This window comes from Prenolepis imparis, unplaced genomic scaffold (assembly GCF_030444845.1).
Source record: "Prenolepis imparis isolate NDT839.2.m4 unplaced genomic scaffold, iyPreImpa1.0 SCAF_10, whole genome shotgun sequence".
Lineage (NCBI taxonomy): Eukaryota > Metazoa > Arthropoda > Insecta > Hymenoptera > Formicidae > Prenolepis > Prenolepis imparis.
In genome coordinates, this window is record NW_028141168.1 from 5,072,382 (window position 1) to 5,087,074 (window position 14,693).

General features: G+C 29.3%; 1 long non-coding RNA gene and 1 pseudogene across 3 annotated transcripts; both read right to left on the reverse strand.

Annotated features, from left to right (window-relative positions):
- Window positions 1-4,582: 4,582 nt before the first annotated feature.
- On the reverse strand, window positions 4,583-6,624 carry LOC145941655 (very long chain fatty acid elongase AAEL008004-like; annotated as a pseudogene). The gene is made up of 4 exons (XR_014426195.1): window positions 6,434-6,624; window positions 5,502-5,772; window positions 4,968-5,270; window positions 4,583-4,811 (listed from the first exon to the last, which is right to left on the reverse strand). The product of XR_014426195.1 is annotated as a very long chain fatty acid elongase AAEL008004-like (transcript).
- A 4,840-nt stretch (window positions 6,625-11,464) lies between these two features.
- On the reverse strand, window positions 11,465-13,374 carry LOC145941999 (uncharacterized). Of its 2 annotated transcripts, XR_014426277.1 has the most exons (6): window positions 13,173-13,374; window positions 12,962-13,069; window positions 12,317-12,367; window positions 12,009-12,234; window positions 11,752-11,914; window positions 11,465-11,671 (listed from the first exon to the last, which is right to left on the reverse strand). It is a non-coding gene; the product is annotated as an uncharacterized LOC145941999 (long non-coding RNA). The 2 variants fall into 2 exon arrangements; XR_014426276.1 differs by having other exon boundaries at window positions 12,962-13,374.
- Between the last annotated feature and the right edge of the window lie 1,319 nt (window positions 13,375-14,693).

Below are 14,693 nucleotides of genomic sequence, written 5' to 3' on the forward strand. Positions count from 1 at the left end.
TTGTATATATGTATATTATATATATATATATATATATATATATATGTATACATATATATATACCTATATACATATATACATACATAAATATAGTTCAATAAAATATAAAGTAGATTGAATGGTTTGACAAAAATGTCGGAATTTGTGACAAATTTAACAAAACAGAAGTAAAAAATATTATCAGAGCAACAAACTTGCCTCCTTTCTGCACCACAGCCGCGTTTGTTTTCGATCTTTTTGCATAGAAAAGATTGCTTTCAATATCTTACGAAGACGGTCGTAGAACTCGATTTTTGTAAAAACGACATTGCGGGGCCGTCCAAGCAGACGTTATGTCACACAAGCTTTCTCTCTCTCACTCATACACACGCGCGTTTGCTCCTTCCATCTTCGTTTCCAGTTGATGGTTAAGCCGGAAATAAGCAATCGCGACGATGCCTTTGCGCAGTTCCGCTCGTTTCAAAGACGAAGGAATTGATTGAAACGCGACTCCCTCGACGCGCAAAAATCCGATGTCCCGTATTTCATTCAAAAGCGCCATTGTTGATGAGGACATCGCGTTGTCAGCAAACGCGATTCACGATCCCTGTGGAATCACGAATAAAATCCTGAAAAAAACTATATTTTGGAGAAGATGTGAGAAATTTGTAAATATTTTAAGCGATAATTACATCTTATCGAACTGTCACTTAGCTGTCAAAGTCGAGCGATCAGTTGATTGCATATATATAATTTTGATCTTCTAACTAAGAATAACTAACGAAGAATATATCATAGGTTTTTGTTTGAATAATGTATATATCTCGATAAGACTTTTCGTGTATAAACACGTGTCATCCACTCTCGTGCCCCTCCTTCCCCCCTCTTAGATCTTGGGGAGAGGGCAGGGGCGCGAGAAATGTCGCGCGGTACCTATTGCTCAACGGAACGAGATTATCATTGCGACTTATGTATTTCAAGAATCATCGGCTCCGTGATGTGAAACATAATTTACCGGCTTTGAGAATTCTAAGCACAGACACTTTTCCAACGGGTAACGTGTTTCCACCCATGATGCTCCCTCGGCGACGGTTTAGGGGTGCATCGCACGTAAGCCAACGCTGTTACTTGATTCGCTTCATCTTCCACCGGCCGGCTTAGAGAGGGATAGAGACTTTTATCTTATCCTCTCTCTTGTGCTCTCCTCTCTCCCTTCTTTTTCCTTTTTTTTCCTTCTTCCTTCGACCTCGCCGTCTTCCGCGGCGCTTGTGCGGAGCTCGTGGAACTCCGCTCGTGAAAATTGTACTCCAATTTAGTAAGATCCGATTTGTATGGATGGTTGTGCCCGGGATATCAGACCGGAGGTATCGAGTGCAAGAGCGCCGCGGAATTTTGATGGCGTGGAATTGCGATAGGTGGTAAAGTCCGCGGTGGTCTTTGACACGTTTTCAAAAAATTAATACGTCGCTATTGATCTCTGGATAGCTCCCCATTCTTTAACCGGGTAAATGCACCTTACGTACGGCAAACACTTTCCATGTCTATATTGGAATCGTTGTGACGCGTGAAAGAAACTTTCTAAGCATGATTTACAAGGAAACAGTCGGAAGTGTCCCTCACCGATTTTAATGGGTTTGGATATGTTGTAAGCATTAAAAAATATTAGACCCATATTTTTTTTAGCTGCGTATTTTGACGTTTAGGGGGTGAAACACCCCGTTGAAGAAAATCGGCTTTTTTATTTCTGAGCTAATAACGTCAAAACGGTAAAAGATATAAGAAAATGTTTCAAATAAAAGTTTTATGGTTTTTAATGTTCTTTAAAACAGTGTAATAATATTTTTCAAAAATTTGACATTTTTGAAAAATATTATTACACTCTCGAATGGACCAGGACAAAAAATAAATGTCCCCATGCGAAGAAAATGATTAAGGACATATTGGCCCGACATGGTTTTCCTCGAAATTTTGTCAAACTGTCAGATTATCAGCACAAAACTTTATAATACAAATTTATTTGTTAAATTTGATATCTGAAAAAAATCAGCATACCACATTGTATAAGAATATTAAAACTTTAATCGACGTTTTGGGACCGTTGGAAGGGTTTTAGCGAAAAATGACTAACCAGGGAACAGTTGGAAGTGTTCCTCACCGATTTTGATGCGCTTTGGATATGTTGTAGAGCATCAAAAAATATTAGACCCGTATTTTTTTATAGGTGCTTATCTCAACGTTTAGGGGTTGAAACAACCCCTCGAAAATAATAAACTTTCATTTTTAGCGAATATCTGCGAAAATATAAGAGATATAAAAAAATGTTTTATACAAAAGTTTTATGGTATTTTATACTCTTTACAATGGTGTAATCACATTTTTCGAAAATGTGAAATTTTTTAATCGACCCCTCCCTCCACCTATTTTGCAAAATTTAAAAATTATGTAAGAACAAAATTGAAGAGCATTAAGTTTCAAATCCATCTATGTACATTAATATTATGTTTCCACGATTAAACGTTGAGATAAGCACCTACAAAAAAATACAGGTCTAATATTTTTTGATGCTCTACAACATATCCAAAGCGCATCAAAATCGGTGAGGGACCCTTCCGACCGTTCCCTTGTAAGAACAAAAGTTATGTATTTTTTTTACGTAGAATGCGAATCTGTAATAAAAAGTAGGTGTTCCTAATTGAAAAAATTGACTTGAGTTTTATTGGGCTTAAAATAGGTCCCGGGCCCAAAATTTAAATATTTCTTTTATTAGTCCCTTTGAAACCCTACAACTTTTATTTGAAACATTTTTTTTTTTTTAGAATGCTTTGATTTTGAGATATTTGAGTGTATAAGTTAAAATGGGACATCCTTTATATAACATAATATACATATAATATTGTTCAAATTATTATATAATTTACATATAAATAATAATTATAAATTATTATTTGTTATATTATTATAATATGCAGAAATCATTATAAATTATTATTTATTAATAAATTATATTATACAAATTATATTCCATTATTAAAAAGAAGATGTAAAGTCGATTTTCGCATATACATATATCGAAGATCGTGTCACCGCTTTATCCGCGATGTTAAAATATTGATTGTCCCGATGTCGAATAATCGCGCGAAACCTCTTGACGAACACTAACTTTTATTATTTCCGAGTTATTCCGCGTTATAAAAAACGGAGCTGTCTCAAACACGACCGCACTGTTTGACAGCTGTCACAAATCCAAGAAGTCCGCCGTGAGACGTGAATTTTGCTTAATATCCTTGAAATTGTCTAATTATTGTGCTTATTTCAAGATGTTGATTTATTTTGTTATGAACGTTTAAACTTTGAATTCAAAAATTAAGGCCTGTGTAGAACATTTTCTTCGGGTTTATTTTGTAGGCCTTGAAGAGACTTTTATAAAACGCGCCCACAGAAAATGTTCTCCGACTTACACAGGCCTTAATTTTCGCGAAAAACGTTTAAACTTTGATTGCAAAAATTAAGCTATATAGACCCTAGAACATTTTTTGTAGGCTCGTTTTGTAGGCCTTTTTGACGTTAAATGTAAAATATCTTGTAAAATATTCAGTTTTCGGTAATCTTACTTTAATACTTTTATGGACGGAATAATGAGACAAATCATAATTGATGTAAAAAAACACATAATTGCTTTTAAGAAAAAGTACGCAGTTGCATGTTGCAAATTACATAAATTTTTTTTAAACAATAATTTACAAAATATGCATATGCTTATCATACAAGAATATGCAATTAGAAATAATAGATTCCATTTAAGAAATTGAAGGTGATCTCTATGTGATCTTTAAACGATTATCTAATATATACATATATACCGGGTGAGGCAATAATTATTAGCACCTTAAATATCTTTATAAATATTGATTTTAGACAAAAATGTTTCAAACAAAAGTTGTAGGGTTTCGAGGAGGACATAACATCGTAATCAAGAATTGCCCTTGAGTGGCGTTTTTCAAGGTCATTTGAAGGTCATTTATGTTTTTTTAAATGGAATTATCTAAATTTTTTTTATATAAATCGATTCCCCGCAATATTCACTCAATAAATATACATATAGTAATAATTCTTCAGCATATTATATTCTTCTAAAATTTGACATTATATTTTATATGTTTATACGCAATTCAAAAGAAAATAATTATATGGTCGTTAAAAAATATTTATTTAGCAACAAAATCTTTATTATATATGTACATATATAACATCGAAAAAACAAATAAATAGTAATAAATAATATAACATTGTGTTATACTCAATTTGTATACAATTATTTTTATATTTTAATAACATTCATGAAATATACATATATGTATATATAATTAGTGTTTTGAATATTAATTAAACAATTAATTATACAAATAATTAAAAATTGTAAATTGTTTATTCAAGCGATTAATTATAGTTATTTATTAAATAACAATTGTGAATAACAATAATATTATTTCTTGACTAATATCAAGAAATTAATAAGTGATTATAAACACAAGAAATGATTAAAATAACTAAAGTTTTGAAATAACATTATTGTTATTCAATAAATAACTAATTAGTCGCTTACGTAAAAAAATAATTAGTCATTATAATTATTTGTACTAATTTGATATCAATCTTAATTCTTCTTTTCTTTAGATACGTTAGTATAACATGTCTTATAAAAATCATAAAATAAGATTTATTAGTACATTTACACTAAAAATAGCATATATAATTAAATAAAACTGCGCTTGTGATTGACAAGCTGGATTTGCAAACTGCATTAAGTATATTATTATTGCAATAAGGTGTGTCTAATTTCGCAAACAGAAAAACAAAATAATTATACAAATATGCATTATATTACGGAAACATAAATTATTGAAATATGTATATGTTGTGTGTGTGTGTGTGTGTGTAAAGTTACATGTGTTAAGTTTTGTTATAAAATATTATATAATATAACTTACCATTTGTATTTTAGTTATAAAAGGCTTAAAAGGAGACCATATTTGTTGATATTTCGGCCCCCTTGAAGAGATCAAATAATACATATATATGATTACGTGTACGGCACAATTAAGCAGAGTAACTAATGCCGTTCTTTCGTCCAAAACATATTTTAAATAAGTCCAGGCGAAAAATATATTTGATACATGATGGTACAAGTGAAAATAGGAAGCCTGATTTTGTTTCTTTCTTAATACAAATATGCATGTATCAACAAGATCGAATATTTTCAATAATAGAAACCACCACGTAATATTGTAGATCTGAAATTCAACTTTGATAATACAAAGTATACAAAGTACTACTAAAGAATTTAAAAAGAATATTGCCTATATAAATAATCGAGTCACTTATGGATCTTATACCACTATCGTATTTTCTCTGCTTATGTATTCTCCTTACATATTTAATAATTACATATAATTTTACCTTTTCTAGCAAACAATATAATCGATAACAAGTAATAATTATTATTATATATTGTGAAAATATACTTTGATCGCATTGGAAGAATCCGGAGATGACACTGGATGCATTATTACACCATATTCTGAGAACCAACCGGAAGATATATGTTCTTGTATGACCATATGTTTGCTAAAATTTGTATTACGTTATAAAGTAACATAATGGTTCTCAATTGATACGGCGATCGATTTTTCATGTAGCGAGGACCAGCGTAAAGAACAAAAAATAAATATCCAAAAATTATGAACGTTAACGGAAATAGTGAAGACATCAATGGCCATTCGCGAGTTTATAAAGCTGTAAAAAAAATGCAAAATGGTTTTTGAAATATAATATACAGTGTGCACAAATATCTTTGGTAATCAAATTTAAAGGCGGAGAGTTAGTTCATTAATATTTACAATTTTGTATATTATAGAGTATCATTATTTAAATAATATTATACTTTCTTGCGCCAACATTTATATAAGTATAAGAAATTTGTATCGCTAATAAAACAAAGTCGCTTTTAAACACTTCAAGAAGATAATGCGGACTTTCTACCGTTTAGGTAAAGAAAGCATGACAATTCAAACTTTCAATTTTATTTATTTTTTACCATCACATTTTCTTCAATTCTTGAATCTTTATTATTTTCTAAATGTAATTTTAATAAGAATGATGAGTTTCTGTATTATAAAATGTTTATATAATATTTAGATTTATGAAATATCAAAAAAATGAGATTTGTATAATTAAAAGGTAATTTTTACTTAATAATTATACGGGGTATTTTCTTTGACGTAAATAAGAATAAGTTTTGAAGTTTATTCAAGAATATCGCATATAAAACACTGTTTTAATAGCACAAATTTTATCTTAATGTAACAGTCTTTAGAATTTAGAATTAATATATACGTATACTTTTGTAGCATCTTAAAGAATGCATTAACTTGATTAAAAAGATAGAATTACTTACCAGAGAGCTCGACAAATAAATAGTTATACATTTTTTTCATTATGACTACAAATGTCAATAACTATGATCACTTCTGATATGTATTGAAGGTAAATCGCGATTATGTCGTTCCTGCAGTTACTTTGATAGTGAATAAGCAACTGCTTCATTGCGCACTTTAGGGCGTTTTCCATTTGGTGACACAAGTCGACACAAGCATCATTCTATCTTTGTTCTACATTCTATGAGAACAAAGATAGAATGATGCTTGTGTCGACTTGTGTCACCAAATGGAAAACGCCCTTAATATACTCTATTCAATGAGAGTATACGTGCTGCGGTTCGGACGAAAACTCGTCCGTTTCGGTCATGTCTCCGCCCATAGTCTCCCCCTCCACGGCTTATATAACATATCGCATATCGCGACGCTTATAATAAAGTTATTTTAAAGTTTAAAGTAAAAAGTGTTATAAAGTATATATTCATTAAGTTTATATACAGGGTGTCCGGTAATAGTCGCATCAACCGTCGTGTGCAGGTAGAGCTAGTTAAACCGAGTAGAAAAGTCCTCTATCATTTTGCGATATTCTCAATAATAAGAGAGATATTAATTAATAAAGATCGGCCAATTCGCGTAACGACGGCGAGAAGAGACAGCCCAGTTTTATGTCGTTACTAAGCATGCGGCGAAAAGAAACAGTATAATGTTACACGGTTGCTAAGCGCGCGATGAAGCGGGGAGGAGCGCTTTACAAAAGACAGTAACTCCATACGAGTAGCGCTAACTCTGGACCCCCGAGTGGGCTGTCTCTTCTCGCCGCACGCTTATCATCGCGCGAATTGGCTGATTTTCTTTAATTTATTTCTCTCTTATTATTGAGAATATCACAAAATGGTAGAGGACTTTTCTACTCGGTTTAACTAGCTCTACCTGCACACGACGGTTGATGCGACTATTACCGGACACCCTGTATATGTTGTAGTAGTATTCAGTTTTACAGTTTTGTGAAGAATATGGAAGTACCGCACATATCTCCTGTAAAGAAAAATAAACAAGGCCAGGTAAATGATAAATAAAAATTATTAATTTGTTTAGTATATAAGACAGTTTTAAGGTTTTTGTCCTTTTTAGTATGAGTTTATTGCGAGAAACATGGTGACATTTATATTGTTAGGTTACATTAATCTGACGTTTCAATAAACATTTAATAATAATATTAATTTAATATTAATATATAATGATGACAAACATTATTATTAATATTAAATTAATTAATTTAATATTAATATTTTTACTTGTTTATTTAAATTAATAATAATATTAATATAATAATAATATTAATTTATTAATAATTTATTTATATTAATTTATTATTAATTTAATAATATTAATATTTAATTAATTATTAATTATTATTTATGTATTCTTATTTGCTGTTTTTTGTAACCTATATTTTTTATTTGTATTTTCAGCCAGTTTGCAAATGTAAAAAAATTATGATAATCAATTTGTACAAGAAAATAAAAGAAAACAACCCAAACCTTGTAAATAAAGATGCTATTCCTCAATTGATAGAACAGTCGGGTATTGGTATTAATAGCATAAGAAAAACATTGCAGGAATATACAAAAACAGGTACGGTTACATCCCCAAATAAAAGGAAACGTCGCCTATCTTTTAAAGAAAAAATCGACGAATTTGATAAGAGTGCTATTCGGAAAAAAGTTCACGAATTTTACATGAATAAAGAATTATCAACGTTGGACAAAATCCTGCATGCAGTAAACGCTGACAAAAATCTCCCAAATTTTAAACGAACAACTTTTTACTCATTATTAAAAGAATTAAATTTTACATATACTACCCGACACCGCAATAGCATCTTAACAGAGAGAGAAGATTTGATTGTTTGGAGGAGAAATTATTTGAGGAGTATAAAGAAATAACGAAAAGAAAATCGGCAAATTTATTATCTGGATGAGACTTGGATTAACGCCAGTGACGTCACAGAGAAAGTTTGGATGGATGAAACAATAAAATCCAAGAAGGACGCATTTCTCCGAGGATTGACTATGGGGCCAACTAATCCAAGAGGAAAAGGAAAACGATTAATTGTTCTGCATATTGGCAGTGCTGCTGGTTTCGTTCCTGGCGGGCTTCTATGTTTCGAATCGAAGAAAGATCGGGAGATTATCACGATGAAATGAATGGCGACTCATTTCTCGAATGGTTTAAAAATATTTTACCATCGCTAGACGACAATGCTGTTATTGCCATAGACAACGCTCCGTATCATTCTGTGAAATTGGAAAAACTGCCAAATACTTCCTGGAGAAAAGCCGAAATAATAGAATGGTTACAAAGTAAAGGAAAAAAAAATAGAAAATACTATGGTAAAGGCCGAACTCTTGCAGATTGTTGCACTACAAAAAGATAAATTTGATAAATATGTCACAGACGAAATAGCAAAACAGGATAATAAAACGATTCTCAGATTACCTCCATATCACTGTGAACTTAATCCGATTGAAATGGTCTGGTCAATGGTTAAGGGATATGTTAAAAGTAATAATAACACTTTTAAAATTCAGGATATAAAATGATTACTTGAACAAGGTATTGAGCGAGTAACAACTGAGTATTGGAGTAATTTTATTAATCACATCTTCAAATTTTTTTTCTTATATTTATTAAAAATATTTATTCTATTTTAAATTCTATTTTAAATTCTATTTTAAATTCTATTTTAATTTTATTCTATTTTATTCTATTTTTAATTCTATTAAAAATAGAATAAAATAGAATAAAATTTTATTAGACACGTTAGAGATGAAGAGAAAAAGATATGGGAGATCGACCATATAGCTTATAGCTGATAGTATGATCGACAAGATATCTCCATTAATAATTAACATAGGCGAAACAACAACTTCTGATTCTGATGATAGCGATTAATCCATTATTCAATTAAATGTCGAAATTCTATAATTCTTTAATTCTTTAATTCTTTAATTCTTTAATTCTTTATTAAAAATATTTATTCTATTTTAAGTGTTTAGTTTAGTATATTTTAAATGTTTATTATTTAAAAAATGCTTATTAAAATGTTTATTATTTTTAAAATGTTTAATAAAAATGTTATGTTTAATAAAAATGTTTATTAAAAAATGTCTCAATTTACTAAGCTGACAATGAGATAATAATCCGGGGTCCGAATGTGCCTGAGCGAACTAATACGGTACTGAGTAGCGCCGCCACGCTCTCCCCACTTTGCCCGCCTATGCGCAGCAGCAGCACGTTCTCTCATATAGTCATGCATTGATTACTTTTTATTTCAATATTAATATTAATGACATAAAGGCAAATATGTTTTTTTGTTATAATGAACTGAACTTTTTTTATCATTTTGTGATAAAATAATCGTTAAAAGATAATTCGAATGCAAAATTAAACTACGATAAACGTCCCAGTAAACACTGTTTTGTAACTTTTACAGAACATTTATAGAACAGATGTTTGCTGTTCTGGTAACCGTTATGTCAACCATTAAGTAATGTTTAGATGGAAATGTCAGCAACAGTATGCCTGTATATGATACGTAATAAATACATAAAATTAAAACGTAATAGATACATAAAGTTTTTCTGTAACATTTACGTAATAGTAACAGAACATAGTCAACACTTTTTTGTAACATTTACGTAACAGTAACAGAACATAGTCAACACTTTTCTATAACATTTACGTAACTATAACAGAACATAGTCAACACTTTTCTGTAACATTTACGTAACTATAACAGAACATAGTAAATACTGTTCTCTAACATTTACATAACATTTACAGAACAGATAAGGTAACCGTTATGCCAACTTTTAAAACGTAATAAATACATAAAATTTATATATAAAATTACGTAACTGCAACAGAACATAGTAAATACTATTCTGTAACATTTACAGATATGATAAACCATTACGTCAACTTTTGAGTGATGTTTAGATGGAAATGTCAGCAACATAATGCCTGTATAAAATACGTAATAGATACATAAAATTTAGATATAAAATTACGTAATTGTAATAGAATTTAGTACACACTGTTCTGTAATATTTATACACTATTTACAGAACAGATATTATCTGTTCTGGTAACCATTATGTAATTTACAGGTAATGTATATATATTAATTATATATAAAACAATAAAAACTTGGTTTCTTGAACAACTCTTTATTTCCACACATAAATTGTTAAATGAATCTTTTAACAAAGGACCCCGCACAAATCTTATGGAAAATGGGTCCCAGTCGAATTGGCTGAAATTTTAGTATTATGTAGTTCATTGCATCCTGATGAAAAGTGTCCATGGGCATAAGGTCGAAAAATGGACAGTTTTCGAGTTATAGAGCGTCAAAGATCGGAAAAATGGGTTCATCTGCTCTTGGTAGTCTTAATGCGTACGGTCATGATAGTGTTATGGTAGTGTGTTTTGGCGTGCGTGTGTGCGTGCGTGCGTGGATAGAGATATGCAAAATTCCGTTTTAATCGATTGAATTCTAAGATGTTTAAATTCCGTTTTAATCGATTGAATTCTAAGATGTTTATATCTTTCATAATAAAAGGTAAACCATTAGTTAACATTAATCAAATAATTTTCTCTCATCTCTCTCTCTCTCTCCTCAATCAATCGTCTCAATCAATCAAATAATCAAACAAAAAAAGAAAAAAAAAAAAAAACTACCAAGAGCAGATGAACCCATTTTTCCGATCTTTGACGCTCTATAACTCGAAAACTGTCCATTTTTCGACCTTGTGCCCATGGACACTTTTCATCAGGATGCAATGAACTACATTATACTAAAATTTCAGCCAATTCGACTGGGACCTATTTTCCATAAGATTTGTGCGGGGTCCTTTATTAATCAATATAAAACAAATTATGAATTAATAAATCTTTTAACAAATATATTATTAATATTTATAAAACTACTAATTTGTTTCAAATAATTATAATGATAATTTTAATTATATTAAATAATTTTACTTCAACTTAAAGCTCATAGACTAATAGAAAAAAGATTATAATGAAAAAATGATAAACTTTTATAACATTTAAATAACTTTAAATAATTTGCGGATTTGCTTCTTCGAAGTCTTTTTGTTGTCTGCTAAGCCTCTGATCACCTTGGCGAAACCATTCTTTTGTAACATCTTCAAACTCTTTGTTTGCGAATTGATGTTGATCCGAAATTGTTGCTAAATTATTACAGAAATTTTACATTAAATTAAATTTCATATTTTATTAACTTATTTATAAATATAAAAATATGTTTTACCTTGTATTCCCATTAATATAGACTTTAAGCTACTGATTTTAAAATGATTTCGTAATCCTTTTCAAAACGATTCTTTGGCAACTTCATTAGAAAATAAAGTTCGGTATATACGAATTAAATTTTCCTTAGCGGACCTTCCGCCTATGCGAGATATATACAACACCTTTAGGAATAAAACATACCGATAATATAATTTCTATTGTTCTATTTAGATGAAATTTGCATTTAAATAATTACATTTAAATAACTAAACTTACAAAATTGTTGTACTCATCTACACTTTGTGTTAAACGGTTTTCGAAAGCTGTTACTTCATTTACATTTTTAAACGGAAAAGATTGTTGTATATTTGATGTATCCGTGGCAGATGCTTTAGATTTATGTTGATTATTTTGTTTTTCTATGTTTGTTAAACGAACATTTAGATCTTGTATTCCTAATGTAACTGTAGTTATAGCTCTGTATATATTTTCTTAAAATTATCTGAAAAATTAATAGTATTGAGTAAACAATGCCAAAAAGAGATATTAAAACAAGATTATAAGACAAAAAATAAATACAAAACCTTCCATTTTTTCGAACATTTCTGATATTAACGTATGTACATCCTGTATATCTAGAAACATTAAAGAAATATTAGATTACTCACACAATAAACAATAATAACTGTAATTTAAAAAAAACGTTTTATTATAAAGATAATAAAAGTAAATTGAATAAAAGAATAACTTTAAAATATATATATATATACATATATGTGTGTGTGTATATATATAAAAATTATATTACATTTGTAGTTTTATTTTAATATATGTTCTATAATATATATATTCTATCTTTATTATTTTATTTGGTAAAGAGTTCAAAATTCAATGATTAGCTTTACACTATAGATTAATGAGAAATTTTTAAAAATGGCTAAATTCCACCAATTATATATGTTGTATGTACGTCATACAACATTGGAGAAATGTCGTCATTTTGTCGTCATAAATATCTGTGTCTTAGGACCGTCATTTTAACGTCACTTTTACGTCATTTTAAAGGTAAATTTAACGTAACCAATGACTAAAAAATAACGTCAAAATGACGATACCTTGCTACCTGGGTAATAGGTTAATTTCTTATTTTTCTCATTATATGCTCGTGCAAGAAATGATGTACAAAATATATGGGAAATATGATATTGAATAAAATTAATCGTACTCACCGAAGATAAAAATAATGAGGCACGAGGTGTATCTTATGCTGCCGGTATGTCCTTTATTATACCCACGCGGTTTTCACACACGATTCTTACGTGATGCATCTCTTGTTTCTGTATAAAAGAAATTCAATCCATAGAATTAATATTTTACCACAAGACAACGATTTTCAGTTATTAGCATTCAATATTAAATTAGTTTATATGTTATACTTACCAAAATCTTGACACTGTTCACACTTTCGAGACGACTTTCACGCACGCACGACTGCCGTCTTCGTAGATGCTGCCATATTGAAAAGTACAGCACGCGGAATGCGCGGGATACTTTTTGCAATTACGCACTTGCACACACTTAAGCTAATCACAGCAGACTTATCCAGTAAGGGCAAGTTCACATAAACTTACATAGACGCATAATGCAGAGAAACATTTGCTAATTACGCGTCTTAAACAAAGAACATAAATAATTTCAATAAAAATATATTTATGTAATAATTACATAATATTTTATATATGTATATGTTATAGATCAGCAAAACGAAACTATGACGTATCGTTTATGTCAATAACGAAATGAATCTATAATTGTTACATAGAATTGTTATGTAATTTTGACGTTACTTTGTTATGTAACATTTATGTAATTTGTATAAATGTAAATGTGTATACTCAAAAAGTTTTGTAAATGCTACATAGCTCTAATAACATAATTGTAACGTTATATCAATTACGTAACATTTATATATATTCGTGAATGTAAATGTGTAACTTTAAAATTTCATAAATGTTATGTAACTCTAATGACATAATTGTAACGTTATGTTAAATATGTATAACATTAACATTATTTTGTTGACATCAATGTATACATTCTGTAAAAATTTTGTAACTGTTACATAACTATAATAACGAAATTGCGATATCACATTAAATATAAAAAAATATGTAACTTTGTTGACGTCTTTGAGCGTTCTAAAAAATGGCATGCATATTATAATATATCATTGAAAAAAACGTATCTAGAATACATTTTTGAACATTTCCTTGATATGTATAATTACTTTCAACATTTATATAATTCTATATTAATGTCATTAAGTACTTTGTGAAAAAACTGAACTCGAAAAACTTGATTATGTATATACTATAATATCAAATTCCATTTTTTCACAAATATTTAATGACGTTAATAGAATTATAAATGTTGAAAGTAATTATATATTAAGAAAATATTCAAAAATGTATTCCAGATACGTTTTTTTCAATGATATTAAATGTCCCATTTTTTCAGAATGCTCAAAAACATCGTTACAAAAACGTCAACAAACTTACATATTTTTTTATGTTTATTGCGATATAGCAATTTCGTTATTATAGTTATGTAACGGTTCAAGGTTTTTACAGAATATATACATCGATGTCAATAAAATAATGTTAGCGTTACATGTTTAAAATAATGTTACAATTATGTCGTTAAAATTATGTAGCATTTATGAAGTTTTTAGAGTATAGACATTTACATTCATGTAAATACATAAATGTTACGTAATTAACATAATGATACAATTATGTCATTAGAGTTATGTAGCATTTATGGAGTTTTTAGAGTATACACATTTACATTCACCAAAATACATCAATGTTACGTATTTAACATAACATTACAATTATGTCATTAAAATAACGTAGCATTTACGAAACTTTTAGAGTATACACATTTACATTCACGTAAATA